Here is a 16,333-nt window from a genome sequence, read left to right on the forward strand (position 1 = left end):
TCATCTGACAGCACTTGATGAAAAATGATCAAGAGATTTTCCTGCTGTGTACATCTGTGCATGTGTAGAGAAGCCTATAATACAGATTGTACTTAAAGGGGTGGTTTACTGCCTTTTTTCTTTGCTTGATTGTGTTTATGGGCTGCAATATAACATGTCTTCGTGTTTCGTTTCTTAAAAAACGCCTTATTTTTCATAAATTTCACCTTTATTGTAAGCCGCTTCCTCCTCTGTCATTTGAACGACCGGTTGACTTCCTGAGTCTATGAAACCACTCCCTCAGAAACAGGCAATGGGCTCAGATTGGTTAGTTCGGCCGGTGTGTTGTAATTGGCTAAACTGCGTCCGGAATCTTCACGCCCATAACCTTTACGGGCGACAGTTGCATGTGCTCCGGTCAAATGTAATGGTGTCAATAATATTGCCTCATCAGTTTGAGCCAGAATCAGACCCAGAGAGCAGTGATGAAGAGAGTCAAGCAGAACCTCCGCAAACACGGCTCTTACTAAACGTTTCTGAATGGTATTTTTTTATTATTATTATTATTTTCTCAAAGAATTTCCATACGCTGTTACTTGAAAATGCTACTGCTGTTTGTTAGCTTTTGAGATACGCTTTCCCCCTGATTAAACATTTAATATAACTGAATACAGGACTGAGTAATACTGTTTTTTAAAGATATTGTTTTATTGATAGAATGAACAACCGTTTAACTATTCACAAAACTTACCGGTAGTTTACTCAGTTTGTCGTTTTCTTTAGGTGTACATGTGATAACAGCAGCTGAAGTTCGCTGTTGCGATAATTTTTTTAAGTTTGTACACGTTTCTTATACACACAAAATAACATCGAACTAACTAGCTACTATAACCAAACAGCTTTGGCATTGGTTTGCGTTCTTGATCAAATAAAAAAATTACGTCATAAAGTAGCTATACATGGAAAATACGTTTACAAAATTTGTAGCCTACTACAAATTCGGGTCCAAAATGTTTGTACGCATCTGTCATATACTAAAGCCAGCGCTGGCATTTTTTTACATCCTTGATAAAACTAAAACATTACGTCTTAAATTATACAGGCAAATACATATAAAATGATTAAATCTTACTTGCAGGTTGTGGCCTCTGGTTTTAAAGCTGTAACTGCTTCATGTTGGAGTAATAGTTTCTTGTTGAATCCGACATTGAACTCGTGTAGATTCTGGAAGCTGTCTTCCGTAAAATGCGCAGCACAGAGAGCTAAACTACGATTGTAATTGTCAGGAACATAATCAAACTTAAATTTTAACCATTGTTGACGAACTACAGCGTCTGTAGGAAGCCTGAACACAGAAGACCTGACAGCTGGGTGAAAATAACACTTTGACGGCTACAGCTCTCCACTATAACTCCTCCTCTTCGACAGCAGAACATGTTCCGGAGGGAGGGTTGATGTAAATGTATGGGTTAGTTACGTATAAAACCCGGGAAGTATCTCGTTGTAGTCCCATTCGAGTCGTTTTTGTAGGCATTAAACTTCCTGATTTTTAAAAGACAATATCTCCGCTTACGTTGAACTTTCAGCGCAGCAACTTTGCAGATACTGTTCATGCACCAACAGCAACATTACACAGTATTTAAAATGAAAAAAGTGAAATAGCAATCAACCACCCCTTTAATAGCCAAGGTAGCCTTTCATTGAATAACATAAAAGTAATCAATATTCATTATTTATCAAACCTACATAGCTCTCTTTAGATGTACTTTAGCTGTATGTTTTATTACCACTTAGCCTACCATTTAATTGTTATTTTTGTAAAGCTGTCTCAAAAACTAGCCTGCCTTTAATCTTTTATTCATTAAGCAGCTAACACAAACGTTTTACAAATGAAACGCATGAATCTTGTGAATCTCATAATCAGCCGAGTTACTCTGAATTCGCTCCCTACCCCCAACGCAAGCACCAAATGTCATTCATCCCTTTAATTTAGCTTCCCACGTACATTCATACATCCCACGGGGACGTGTGTCTCTTGATTGTGGTGGGGTATGTTCACGCAGGGACGCAGGCCATGCACAAATGTTCCCCTCCATTCATGATGAAATAATTACACTGAGAAACAAGCCACTAATAAGTGAGTAGTGGGCGACAGAGACATCAGCATTCACAGTGCTGTTTCTCAGTGATTGCACAATTATTAGAGAAACTCATTTCGTCCTATCCCACAGACAGGATTTGTGATTGATTGCTTAATGCAAAAGACACTCGAGTATACTATGTTTTAGTTTTGTTGTGTTTTTAAAATGAACAGAATCGAGGGGTGCTGCTGGAGGTATTGTGTCAGTGTCTGTGATATGGACGACCTCCCGTGTCATTAGATCCATTGTGTTCGGGGCCCTTCTAGAGCACAGGAGGTCTCAGAGCAATTGTGTGGTGCCTCACAGTGTCCAACTGAGTGTGTAGGAGGTGTCACCTCCAGGACAGACCCTCTGTCTGCACCCAGTGTTATTTTAGTGTCATTGAGATACTATTATAGCCTAGTTTTCAATAAAAAAATGAATGAGTTTTTATTTGTATATATTGTTTTCTTTTTCATTTTAGTTATGCTTTTGTTATTAGTTTTGAGTTATTTTATTAATCATTATTTCAGTTTTATTTATTTTAGTATGTCAACCTAATTGAAAATGAGAGAAGTTGCCTTGGCAACTAGAGGTGTGTTCCAATTCAATTAGCATACTTAGGCACTATTCTATGACGTTTTGAAGTAGGCCTACAATTAGTGTGAGTAGAGTGTTCATACTGAAACCTGGCAAAAGAAAAAGTACACTTTAAATACCCGGATGATATAGGCTACTTAATTAAAGGGATACTCCACTTTTTTCGGAAATAAGCTCATTTTACATCTCCCCCAGAGTTAAACAGTTGAGTTTTACCGTTTTAGAATCCATTCAGCCGAACTCCGGGTCTGACGGTACCACTTTTAGCATAGCTTAGCACAGATCATTGATTCTGATGAGTCCAGTAGCATTTCTTTCAAAATGACCAAAGAGTTTCAATATTTTTCCTATTTAAAACTTGACTCTTCTGTAGTTAAACCGTGTACTAAGATCGACGGAAAATGAAAAGTTGCGATTTTCTAAGCCTATATGGCTAAGAACTACTCTCATTCCGGCGTAATAATCAAGGAACTGTGCGGCTGTACCATGGGTGCAGCAGGCGTAATGATATGACGCAGCGCCTGAAAATAGTCCCCAGCTCGGTAACTTCTTCCAACGTGACCGGGACTAAGTTTGTCTAACCTATTAGACCTATTTTCAGGCGCTGCGTCATATCATTACGCCTGCTGCACTCATGGTACAGCCGCACAGTTCCTTGATTATTACGCCGGAATGAGAGTAGTTCCTAGCCATATAGGCTTAGAAAATCGCAACTTTTCATTTTCCGTCGATCTTAGTACACGGTTTAACTACAGAAGAGTCAAGTTTTAAATAGGAAAAATATTGAAACTCTTTGGTCATTTTGAAAGAAATGCTACTGGACTCATCAGAATCAATGATCTGTGCTAAGCTATGCTAAAAGTGGTACCGTCAGACCCGGAGTTCGGCTGAATGGATTCTAAAACGGTAAAACTCAACTGTTTAACTCTGGGGGAGATGTAAAATGAGCATATTTCCGAAAAAAGTGGAGTATCCCTTTAACCAAGGGAAAAAACGAATGCTGTGTCCGAATTCGAAACTTATTCACTATTACGTTAGTCCACTAATATAGTTCACTTGAGGGAGTGAATGAAAACGAGTGGATTCGGACACGGAGTAGGCTACAGAAGCTTCTTAATAATCATTAGACACTTAATAGCAAACTGACAGCTCTAGAAGTAAAATGAAAAGATTTACCTTGATCTAGATATCATGGAAACTAGCATGTATAAACCTTAATCCATCTATTTAATTATCAATTAAAAAGGGATTTATACCTGTGTGATATTACAAGCCACATTGGATCAGCGGTTTGGAAAATGGATGGATGGATGATTCAGCTGCAGGCGCCATCTTCTGGCGAGACGCGGGACTTCATTAATTCATTAATTCATTTTATAGGTATTCTCTGTCTAGCCATGTATCAGCTGTACACACGTTATTGCGGTGCATTGTGGTGCACTCAGTAACGTCCACAATGATTTCGGACACCACTACATTACATAACGGAGGGGGAGGGGCTATCAGACTTTAATATTGAATGACAAAATAACCTTAAAACATTCATGCACCACACGGCTGAGTAGCCTACATAGTGCATAAGTAGGCTACATAGTGTATAGTGTGTCATTTGGGACTCAACTTTGCTGAAATAAAATGTTTAAAGTCAACATGAAATTAAAAGTAACCTATATCTGAGTGAAATGGCTTCTTGAACAAGAAAAAAATTAGGGAGGAATTGATTGGATGGTTGTGGTTTGCTTCTGCAGTGATGTAATGTGATTGACAGGTTTCCCCGCCCTCACGCCTGTAAACACATCATCAGAGAAGAGAAGAGAAGAGAGAGAGAGGGAGGGGAAGTTATTTTGATTATAGATTATGAGGACAAATTAATAAAAAACAATAATGATGATGATGTGCATAAATAAATCATTTATAATAAATACTGCAATATTCCATAAAAAATAAATAAAAAAAGTCTATTTTGATTTCATGGTGACTTTAAGTTTTTTATATTTTATTTTATTTCAGTTCAGTTCAGTTCAGTTTTTTTTTTTTTTTTTAAACACTGTATCTACCCTAATTCTCCATCTGAAACCTTGGAAGAGGAGAAATTATCTGATATCTTTGACCAGATATAAATCTGGGGGGAAAAAAAAGATATAAATCTGGGCCGCCATATGCTCAGTATCTGCGATGATCTAGCCTTCTAACTTCAAGAAATTAATCTTTTCATCATCCAGTGAAATATAATTGATCGGTTACAGTGTCCTTGTAAAGTTTCATTTGAAAAGAGCGTCTTCCACTTTTAGTACAGAGTCCCATTTCCTGCAGAGCCCATGCAGGGGACAGTTATAATGGCAGGTAACTCATCATTAGGACACACTTCACTTCATGTTACAATACTTATGAGACGCAGATGCTTCTGTTTCCATATATTTTTTTATTTCAATCCATGTGAAATATAGTTTTTAAATGACTGCATGACACAAAATGAATTATGAATGCACAAAAGAACCGAAAAAAAGATAAATTCAATTATGCATTTTATTCAAATGAACCATTTGCATTTTTCCTTCCAGATTTATATGTGAAATGTGTTTATAGATCAAATCTGCTATGTCACCTAACCCCAATATAAACTAAAATATTTCATTAAAAGCATCAGGAATGTGCTGCAGTGAAGGAAATTGAGAAAGATGTTGTCTGAAGTAATGGATAATCCATGAGGAGAACCAAACGCAAGCCAGTCTGTCCTTTGAGCAGTTTAACTATGGCCATCTGGATGTCAAATCTTCAGCTATTCTAATAAACAATATCTCATCTTTCATCTTCTAGTCTTGGAATAATAAATCAAATCATGCAAATAAATAGATTCTTTAATTCCAAGTTCAATTTGCTTGCGGATTAGAGGCTTTCTGAGCCGTCAGAGGGATTCTATACAATGTCCCTATTCACTGGATGTCACATTCATCATGGCTTTCATTACAGCTCCGCACAGCTCGCACTGAATGATGTGCAGGAAGTTGCTTTACACTGTCACTCCACAAAGTCAAGGTGTTGTGATCATCCTTGATTTGCTTTGACTTGTGCAACAAACACTGGCATGCCACTTTAGAAAGAATCAAACCAAGGTTTCATTTATCCGTGTGTTAAAGAATAAAAATATTCACTGTATAAAATACGGTGACAATGTTTCAGGCATACGGGAGGAATTTTGGTGCCTATATTTTACGTCTCCGACGGCCCATATTTCATCAACCAATATAATAATAATACAACAGCCTTCTTAAAATACTAAAATCTGGTTTGTACCCTAAAAAAATAAGGCCACGTGATGAATTCATCATAATATCCCTTTCCATGAACAATGGCTAATGCTACTGCATTATTGCAAAACACGACTATAAACATTGACTGAACTACATACAATGAAACATAACCAAAATGTGCTTAACTGATTAAAAAAAAAAAAAAAACACTTAACAATAATACTATTTAAATAAGATAATCAAATGATTTAATATTAACATAATATTTACAGTGACGTTACATGCATCATCCTTGTTAAATCTAATATTATTGTTATTGTGTACAGTAAGGGGTACAGTATGATTTTCAGTTAAATAATTGACAGATCTTAACAATATCATTTCAAAATTCTTTTTAAAAGTAGTAATATTTTAAAGTGCACATCTGTAATAACAGATGACTTCTGTATGTATGTGCCAGATCAATAAATCTGATGAACTATATTACTTTGCAGAATAATTGTTTATTTGAATTATTATTAATGTTATATTCAATCATTTTCACTAAGTTGTCGCTGACGTTATAAAAGCAGTTAGCTAAATGTATATCGCATCAAACATCATGAGAAACATGATGAGTAAATGACAGAATTTTCAATTTTAATTTTAGGGGCAACTGTCCCTTTAAGTGGCTTATTGCTTCATTGAGACCTTGATGTGGTACACAAAGACATGTAATCACGTCCTGAGACAAAATGAGTACTTTCCCCACTAATGACTATCTTATTATAACATTTGTGTTATAATGACACCTGCATATTCTTATGGGAAGATTCTCTACAGGCCCTAATCCTCTCTGACTCATCTCTTCACAGCCCATTGACCAGCTGTCTTCATTTAAACACAGTGTTGTGTTAGTTGTAATGTGCACATAAGTGAGTAACACCAGCTCCCTGTGCTCAGTTTGCATTTGTCAAGGGAGATTTACCAAAAAGCACCATGTGCCATATTATTTTTTTCTTTAGACATTAAAATAACACGACCATTGCAATAGCACGGTACACTGTAAAATCATCCTGTCCGTTTATTTCATACTGGCTGGACAATCTGATGAGCACCGTAAAATCATTGCTTAATAAGAATCTTCGCCAAAGTTACAAAGATGGTAGCTTTCCCGCGAGTGGGCGTGGACTTTAATTATTTTATGTAGGACAGACGCGAAGCAGAAACCCTTCTTTTTAGTGAATCAAAACCATAGATAGACAGTATATAAACTGGACACAGCGACCCCATTGGATTCAACGGAGACAAGTGAAGTCAATTAGAAGCTTGACGACGTAGATGTGACGTAAGCAACCCGTCTGTCTTCTAGTAAGTTAGCTGTGTCAAGAGAAATCTGAATCATTCCCTTCCGAATCTTGCAGAGACGGAGAGTGTGAGTAGGAGGTGTCCATGAGCTAGGAGCAGGAGCAACTTTTGCTAAGTATTCTGATTAATTACTTTGTCATTTTGCCTCCACGTCCCCCCGATTGCGCGCGAGCTTCTCCTCCTGTCCATACTGTAATTCTCTACTGTGCGACAGAGAGTCGCGTGGTTACGCAATCGTTAGCCTATTTTTACAAAAACTGCTTCTACGGGGCCATAACGTAAGATACAAGGTAATGGAGCCTTTTATACATTTTCGTGTTTCTTTAGAAATAAATAATGGACAAATGGAGTCTTTAAACGCCTCAGATGTGAAGTTATTCGCTGTCAAAGTGACGCCAAAATGAATGGGAGTCAATGGAATGCTAACAGCAGGTGATGGTCCGCTAGCCAATGGCAGCGCCCGGGGAAGCTTCAAAATAATATGAAACCCTGCCCCCCTGATCAAAACAGAGCCCGTCTACGGAGAGCCTTGGCACTTCCTATTAGCCCCATTGTATCGATCTTGGTTGCAGTTCCATTAGAATTCCACTGGAGGTGATCGCGGGCGAGCGCAGACTGAATGGGAGTCTATGGGGCTAGACGGCTAAATGTATCTCTTTCACCCGATTGCCGTTGAGAAATCTCAGATTTGAGTGTAGGTTTTGCAAGTTCAACATGGGCTATAGGTCAAAAGTTGAATGAACGAGTACTTATGTCCTTTCGATCTCTTACAGGTTGAGTTGTTGTTGCCCATAACACGCTAGCATTCTGCTAATGAACGCTGATTGGTCAGTGAAGGACTGATTACGACCAGAGATACCGCTTGATGGCATCGTGGCATCCGAAGCGGGACCAGAAATAAACAAAACAAAAACTCGTCTAGCACATGTATTTACCTGTGTCAGCTGTGTTGTCGATGCCTGGAGAGAAAAGAAACTGCAGAGCGCGAAAGCACCAAAGTGACTGAAGGATTGCCGTAAAGCAGTATCTCTGGTCGTACGATGTGTATGACGTCATTGACACTTTAAAATACTTTTTAAAGCAAATAAGTGACTCTAAAAAATCTAACACCCAGCAATGTGTAATTTCTTTGCATCTCCTTTCGAATACAACATTCAAATTACTTGACAAAAAATTACATCCTGAGAAAAGTGGATTCTGGGGGTGAAACCCCATAGACTCCCATTCATTCTGCACTCGCCTGCGAGCGCCCCCGCATGGACAGAGACGTGTTACTGCAGCCAGTCCAGAAACCGGAACTAACCAGAGAGTGCCAATTCTCTTCCTATTAGACATTCTCTGATCAAAAACATACGCCGCGACCAATAAAGACATTTGCTGAATTCGGAACCGCACAATAGCACACTTTTCTTACTATTTCTGCTATAGTACGATATGGTAATACGATATCGACTATTCTTGACTGACAAAATGCCGGCGGGCGGACACAGCTGCAGTGAGTTGTTCAAAATCTTTCTTTTTAGTAAACTCTGTGTACAGAAACAATGTTCTCAATGCTCGAGTTCATGTGTAGAGCCCCTGGTGATACTTCGAGCAAAGTTTCATGTTGTGTCGAGCCTTCTAGTGTTTTAAAAATAGCGATTTTTGATGCTATCATAGAAGTGCCCCAAGCACTCCCATTCAAAAGGAAATTTGACCGAAAATGTAAATAGTCAAATTTAAAAGTTGAGTTTCCATTCTAATTATGCTTTTAAATTAAAGTTTAATTTCATTTTGGCGAGAGTTACCATTTAAACAATATTCTGCATGAAGGGCAGATGATTTAAGGACTTAACTTTTAGCCTTTTCTCACCAGTTATTTAGCTATTATTTATATAATCTAGCAATTCTAGTTTTTAATATTTTTTAATTAAAAATTATGTTTATACGTAAATTTTTATTTTTAAAGTTTATTTTTAGTTGTGCTTCTGTCATTTGTTTATATTAATATTTAGGTTTAATTTATTTATATTTCAGTTTTAGTTTTTAATTATTTCCGGTTAGTAATTTTAGTGTTTCAACTTAAACTAAATAAAAAATGTTGCATTGACAATTAACTAAAATACGTTTTTTTTTATCAAATATATATTTAATTAAATTTATATCAGGTTTATTTTAATTAACAAAAAGTTTTTCATAGTTTTAGTTAACGATAATAACTTGTTTTCTCACACAAAGCTATTGTATCGTATGGCTTCAAAAGAATATGTTATAGAGTGCAAAGTATGGATCACTTTTAGAGTGCAGTTACTTTAATGGTGCTGTTGTGTCCTTTTAGAAGCTTGAAAGCTTCAGTCCAGTGGAGTGCTACGTTGTGACGTGCTTGCCGAGGCCCATTGTGTCCGACTGTGATGCTGCCAGCCTCAACAAACACCATTATTTGTCTGATAGCTTCTGTTCTGTCATTTTGTCTGCAAATGTCACACAGCAAGGGAGTGACAAAAAGGCTGAGCAAAAAATAATTCAGCTTTTTTTGGGGGGCTGTCTGCCATTTCCTGAGAATTCAACCTTCCCATCTCGTGCCTGCACTGTAAATGTCTTGGATGCTGCAGGGATGTCTCCTCCAGCTGCGTGAGTGAAAACACAGGAGGGAGATGTATAGATTCAGGGATGGAGTGTGTTTTTGACAGGTATATTCTTAACATACACATTCTTAACTCTGCACCTGCTGTGCCATCTGGGCACCGTCTCACGAACCCCCACTCTCAGAAAAAAAGGTACAAAAGCTGTCACTGTGGCGGTACCTTTTCAAAAGGTACACCTTTGTACCTAAAGAGTGCATTTAAGTCCCTCAAAGGTACATATTGGTACCAAACGTGTACATATTGGTACCAAACGTGTACATATTAGTACCTAAATGGTACATATTAGAACCCTTTTGAAGGGTACTGTCCCAGTGACAGCTTTTGTACCTTTTTTTCTGAGAGTGAATACAAACATTCAGTAGCGTTTCTATGATTGACATATTCTGGTAACGTTGCCTGCAGTCGGCATTAAACAACTCAATATAAAGACGTTTCTCGCCATTATTTATCCTTAAATCATGTTTTATTGAATTAATGTCAAGTTAAACTGCGTATTCAAAATACAACGAAGTTAAAATAGGATTTTATGGTGCTAAAATATTCAGCAGCAGCGGCATAGCAGCGTGGGAACAACGCCGTCTTCAAAATTTCTACATAGAAAGAATAAAGAAAGTCATGTTTGGAGCGACATGAGGGCGAATAAATGATGACAGAACTTTCATTTCTGGATAAGCTCTTCCTTTACGCGTTTTGGAGCTGATGGATTCTTGTCATAGACTGCAACTTTGTTTATGTGACTCACCCCGTCAAGCTGTTGAAAGCTGTCAGAAATGTTCCAGAAACTGGGAGGAATCCACATCGCTCATGGTCACTCACTCCAAACTCTGTGACAGAGAGCAGCTGGACTCCGCACTAAATGGACCCTGTGCTGCAGCACAATCTCAGCTATCCTGCTGCTCTCCAGATGCTGTGATCTGCAGATGAAGGTCATCAATCAATCCGTAAGGACATTGGGTAGAGAATGAAACTAATGAGCTCAGAGGGAACACTGAACCTTTTGGCCTCTCTGCCTGTCTCTGTTCATTTACTCAGGGTTGAGTCAGTTGATCCAGTTATTGTGGATTGTTCGCTGCATGTATAGAGACAGCACTAGTACCACAGGTGGAGATGTTATACATTCAGTGCAGTGCCTGTAAATGCTGTGCACAACTAAAAAGGCTATATGGTGACTATGATGGATTAGATTCTTTTCAAGTTATAAAGTGCAGAGCTGTGCGAGGCTTGATTGAACATCACAGTGGCCGTCTACCTGCCTGCAGGGAGCAGAGAGACAGTTTCCGCCCAACTCTCTCGGCAGGCCTGGCACCGCAGGGCAGCTGAAAGGAAAAGAGGAACGAGGTTTACTTTTCGCATCCTGGCGTCAGTCGTCGCTGAGTGAACTCTGCTTTCAACACACAGTTTACAGGATAAAGCTCAGTGCTTCAGGTGTGTTTACAGCGGCCTGGACCATCTAATGCAAGAAGGTGAAGAACCTCCAGGCAGTTTGGGTGTTGACAGCTTCTTCTTCACTGTTTGTTCTCTTTAGGGGCGCAGCAGCAGCAGTGGGATGGGAGAGCTCCATCTGGGACTCCAGTTAGAATATTTGAGGCAGACCCAAATGGATCCCGCAGGAATGGAGACCCTCGCCCCTCCAGGCAACACGGATCAATGGCCTCCTCTGCCTCTCTTCTAGCAGATGAATGCATCGTATGTTAGCATGCTGCGAGAGCGCTCAGAACCTCAGTGTGTGTAGTTCCAGAGCATTCACGGCAAAAATAAATAAAAATGTATTAGTCAGGATTGGATTAAAATTCAAAACCGTCTTAGCACTTTCCTGAGTGCAAACTGCTTATGCACTCGCACTCTCGGTCTGCATATTAAAAAAGCGTGCTTTGTTATTACTGGCAAAGGAGCTGCACTGCAAGTACTTTCAGTTGATCTTGGTGGAGATGCTTTTGTCAGATTAATAACCAGATAGTGAGCCATTTGAGAACACAGCAGTCTTCTATCCGCTTCTTTATTATGAAGTAGTAAAAAGAAAATGTCTCGCACAATCAAAACATTTGAAAGGGCACATAATGGAAATGAGAGAAAGAGAGAAAGAAAAAAAGACGATGGAAACAGTTTTCATTATTCCCAATTCAGGCTGTTAAGCTGTGGGGTGAGGAGGATTGCATCTTGTTCTAAGCTAAACGTATATGTTAAAACTAAACACAAAAAAGACCCAGTCAATCAATCCATAAATACCTTAATCATGACAATACAGAGGGGAAAATATATATATATCACAGTACGCCGTTTTTGGGGAAAAAAGCAAAAACATTGAATTTTGATTCTTTTGTGTTTTATATTGTTTCTATGGTTTTCACACCACTCTAGATAGGGGCAATTCAGGAATCATTTAAAAACAAAACAAATTTCTCTGCCTTTATTGTCAATCTTTATTTATTATCAAAATGGGGACATCGTTGATCCAGAGGTTGGGGAGAATCATGAGAGGATGGAGGGAGGAGGAGGAGGAGGAGGGGGGATGAATCAAAAACTTGCCGTGCCTTCAAATTATGTAGTTTATTAATAAAATTAATTAATAAAATGCTAAAATGGTAAATATAATGTTGGATATATGTTCTATATTATAAATGCATTCTATTTTTACTTCACCTTTTATTGATGTTTTAATTATATAAATATGTTGAATAAATCTAATTCTGTGAAAAAAAATATATTTAGTGGCCATTTTCAAGTTTATTTTTTTATTTATTTTTTATTGTCAGACACTAATAAAAAATAATAAAAAAAATTCAAAATGACTTAAATGATGGAGTGGGTCACATTAATCCTAATTTTGTTTGCAGTAAATCTAAATATTAATTACATTTTAATTGTGAGTTTTGCAGAATAAGGTTTACCAACTAATCTTCACCAGATTGAACCCACAATCTCATGGGTCCTAAATGAAACCTGGCACTGCTGTAAGACAGAATGTAATAGCAGCTTTTGTGAGTTATTCTTAAGGACAACAGCCAATGTATACTGGCATTTGAGCTGAGCTTCATTTTGTCCCCATTTTCATTTTCGAATGAAAATTCTCCTCCAGCTGATTTCCTCCTCAGCAAACCAAAAGGGGTGTCACAGACATCAGCCCCACCAATGTCAAACCATTCTCTGCAACACAGAGCCAGAATTACTGTTAAATGGCCCTCTTCAAAAGTCATTCTTCCCAGGTGTGTGCGGCGTGCCTGTGGATCCTGTGGCCACTGAATTCGCTCTGCTGGCAGAGGAACGTGTAGGTGGCCTATCGCTGATTATTGTTCGCCTTCCTCCTCCACAATCGTCACAGCTAGAGGAGGTGAGCAGCCTTTATTAACACCTCTGTCTATCGGCCCCTCACTTCTAGGGATCCAACTGCTAATTCCCGAATAGATTGGCAGTAATTTGTGAACGGTGACTTGATAGGAAGGCAGCAGGAAAAGCAATCCTCCCAGTGACAGATCTGTTTTTTTCCCCACCCAGTCTCCCCTCAGATCGCGTACTTTGGCAATCTTTGGGAAAAGTGCTCTGTGGGTTTGAAGGTCCCATTTTGTTGAACATAATGGCTCTTGATCCAACCACTGCAATCACCCCTCCCCCTCCCCCTCTAAACCGCCATTTTGCTCACATTGATTTCCGGTTGTCTGGTTCTCATTCACGCACAGTCAACCTGAAAGAAAACGCTGTGCTGGAGCGTGGCTTTTCACCTCCATAAGTCAACTTTGGCACATCTGCCCTGCAGTTTATTGCCAGCACAGCTGTGGTAGTTGTTGATGATGATGTTGTTGCAATCAATAGCAAAGCATGTGCGACTAGGTTGAACGCTGTGAATTCATTGACGCGAGTCGCATGCAAAGTTCATCATACAACTAACTCAGCAACAGATTGGCCAATAGAAAACCAAGCACGAATGCTTGTGAACTCCATTTTACATTCGCCTTTAAATTGCCATGAAGCATATGCCGCCACTAGATAGCCAACGCGCGCTCAAAGGCGCCATCAGAGTAAATACATCTTCGCACGTCAGCGCAACTAAACAAACACCCCTCTCCGATGAAGTACTGCGAAACAAATTGGAAGTGCTTGACTGCAGATTTCATTATGAAGTCTGGTAATAAGTTCAGTACTCTGAGGGTTGAATAACCCACAGATACTATGATTCACTTCCAACATGCCATTTCCCTGTGTAATTTTCCTTTAAAAAACACCTTATAACGTACAAAAACACAATACAACTGGTCATTTATTGCTTTCTGTTACTAAAAAAATGCCATCTTTTTCCTGTAAAAGATAACCATTTCAAGCAAAATGACAGTGTGATATTACCAAGGCTCTGGGTGTCTCTCTCTCCCCACAATGGGAGCCCGGAGATTCGGTGACAGTCTGAATGGGGAGTTGGCTACTAATGTATCCACACAGCAGGATATTGGAACAACAAGGCGAATGGCTCTCCTGTGAGTAGCTGAGGTCCATTGCACACATTTTCTTGGTTTATTTCTAACAGGTGCACGCACATGCATCGGCGCTGAGTGTTGTTCTCTCATTTTGTCTTAATGCTGAGGCAGTGATTGCTATGCCCCTGAGATTGTTATATGAATGTTTCCCTCCCTGAAGCAGTTTGTACAGCCGAGAGCGCGGTCATACATGCATCTCCACGCTTCATACTGCCATAAATCCTGCTCCCGTTGAGGGGGAAGCAATTTGGTGGGGAGAGCGATATGGGCCATGACAGGACCGGGTCCTGGGCCTTGTGGCCCCGAGCAATGCTGGTCGGCTTGTTTGCTGTCAGCACACCCTGTAATGAAGGAAGGCAGAGGCTCTGAACTGAGACTCCTTCCCCTCCACAGACCCAGAGGGTCAAAGCACTGTTTCGCTGAAATGAAGCCATTTTCTAACCAGCAATCACTTCTGAATTATTCCACTTTCCCTTTTAAACTGATGGACTGAGACTGCCGGTTTGTTTTTATGCTGCAATCATTTTAATGGGTCATAAATGGTAAAATGCTCCCGCAATATGGACGACCCTTGCTCTGAGGACCTTAATGTTTAATGCAGTCCTAAAACGAATACTCAATCATATCTCCAGTCGAAGCCTGCGTCGAGCAGTGAAGGGTAACGGCGAAAATCAGCTACACTTCCATTCGGAGGCCATTTTATGGTGTCCTTGGTGATGTAAGACACAAAATGGACCCTGGATATTGAGGGGAAGTGTTGAGGAAAAGTCAACCATTAGTGTGTAGAACTTCAAATGGCATCCCTGGTGAGAGATTGAGCTGCCGACGTCCTCTCCATCACAGTACGCTTCCATCGTTCGGCGCGCTTTAATTGTTCCACGCCTCAGTTCGTTAAATGAGCATTCCAGCTAAATGACTCCTGAATAGTTTATCATGATGGAGGGTATGAATATTGCATGGCTGCTTTCTGCTTTTTTGGACTTATTAGCATAATGATTCTTTGCGTTGCGCTGTGGCCCCTTCTGACAGAATCATAGCTTGTCGAGAGAGAGGAAGGTGGTCTTTGGTGGGTTTATTGGAGGGTTTAATTGCTTTTATGAGCTTTGACAGCAGCAGTTGAATCCCGCAAGGCCGCAGTGCTGCTCTTAAAAATACTCAATGTTTTTTATTTATTTATTTATTTTTGCATCATGATAATGCATGTAGCCATAAAGTATAAATGTGTGCTCCCTTTGACTGTTGTCATTTTCACACATGGCACGAGTCGCAGATTACTCAGGGCACATTGAGCCGTAGCTGCTCCTGTTCTCTTATTTATTTAAATGATAATTCAGAGGTGATTAACATTTGAATGTTTTTTAGTCACAAGCAACTTCTCTCATGCTAAAAGCAAGAGCAGTGTAAGTAAAGTCATTATTCTGTAATTTCTTATATACTGGATTCAGCCCCCCCACAAAAGACACAAAGACCAATACTACACATCATAGGGTGCAAGTGCTACTCGGATTGTGCTTTTCGGCAACTTTGTGTGCTTAAAGAGAACCAATTTTTTTTTCTTCTTAAGTGATTGACATAAAAACTCCCTGAATTGTTGAGTTGACGACATCAAAGCAACAGGTTCAAACATATCTTTAGCTTGAATGGACTGCAGCACATCAGACACTTCGGTTGTGAATGATTTTACACTGGAGATATGGAGGGATTTGTTTCCCTTTTGTCTTTATGAAAGTGATCCATGAAAGGATCGCGAAACCCTCCTGAAATGGAGCGAACCCAAATCTGGGAATTAAAGGGATAGTTCAGGGTGAAATGAAAATTCAGTCATCACTTACTCACGCTTCATGTCGTTCCAAACCTGTATTACTTTAATTTATTTTTTTAATGTTACACATAAGACAAAGACATTTTTAACTGTTTTTGTCAATACAATGGAAGCCAATAAACCCAAC

The sequence above is a fragment of the Rutilus rutilus genome (assembly GCF_951802725.1).
Source record: "Rutilus rutilus genome assembly, chromosome: 1".
Lineage (NCBI taxonomy): Eukaryota > Metazoa > Chordata > Actinopteri > Cypriniformes > Leuciscidae > Rutilus > Rutilus rutilus.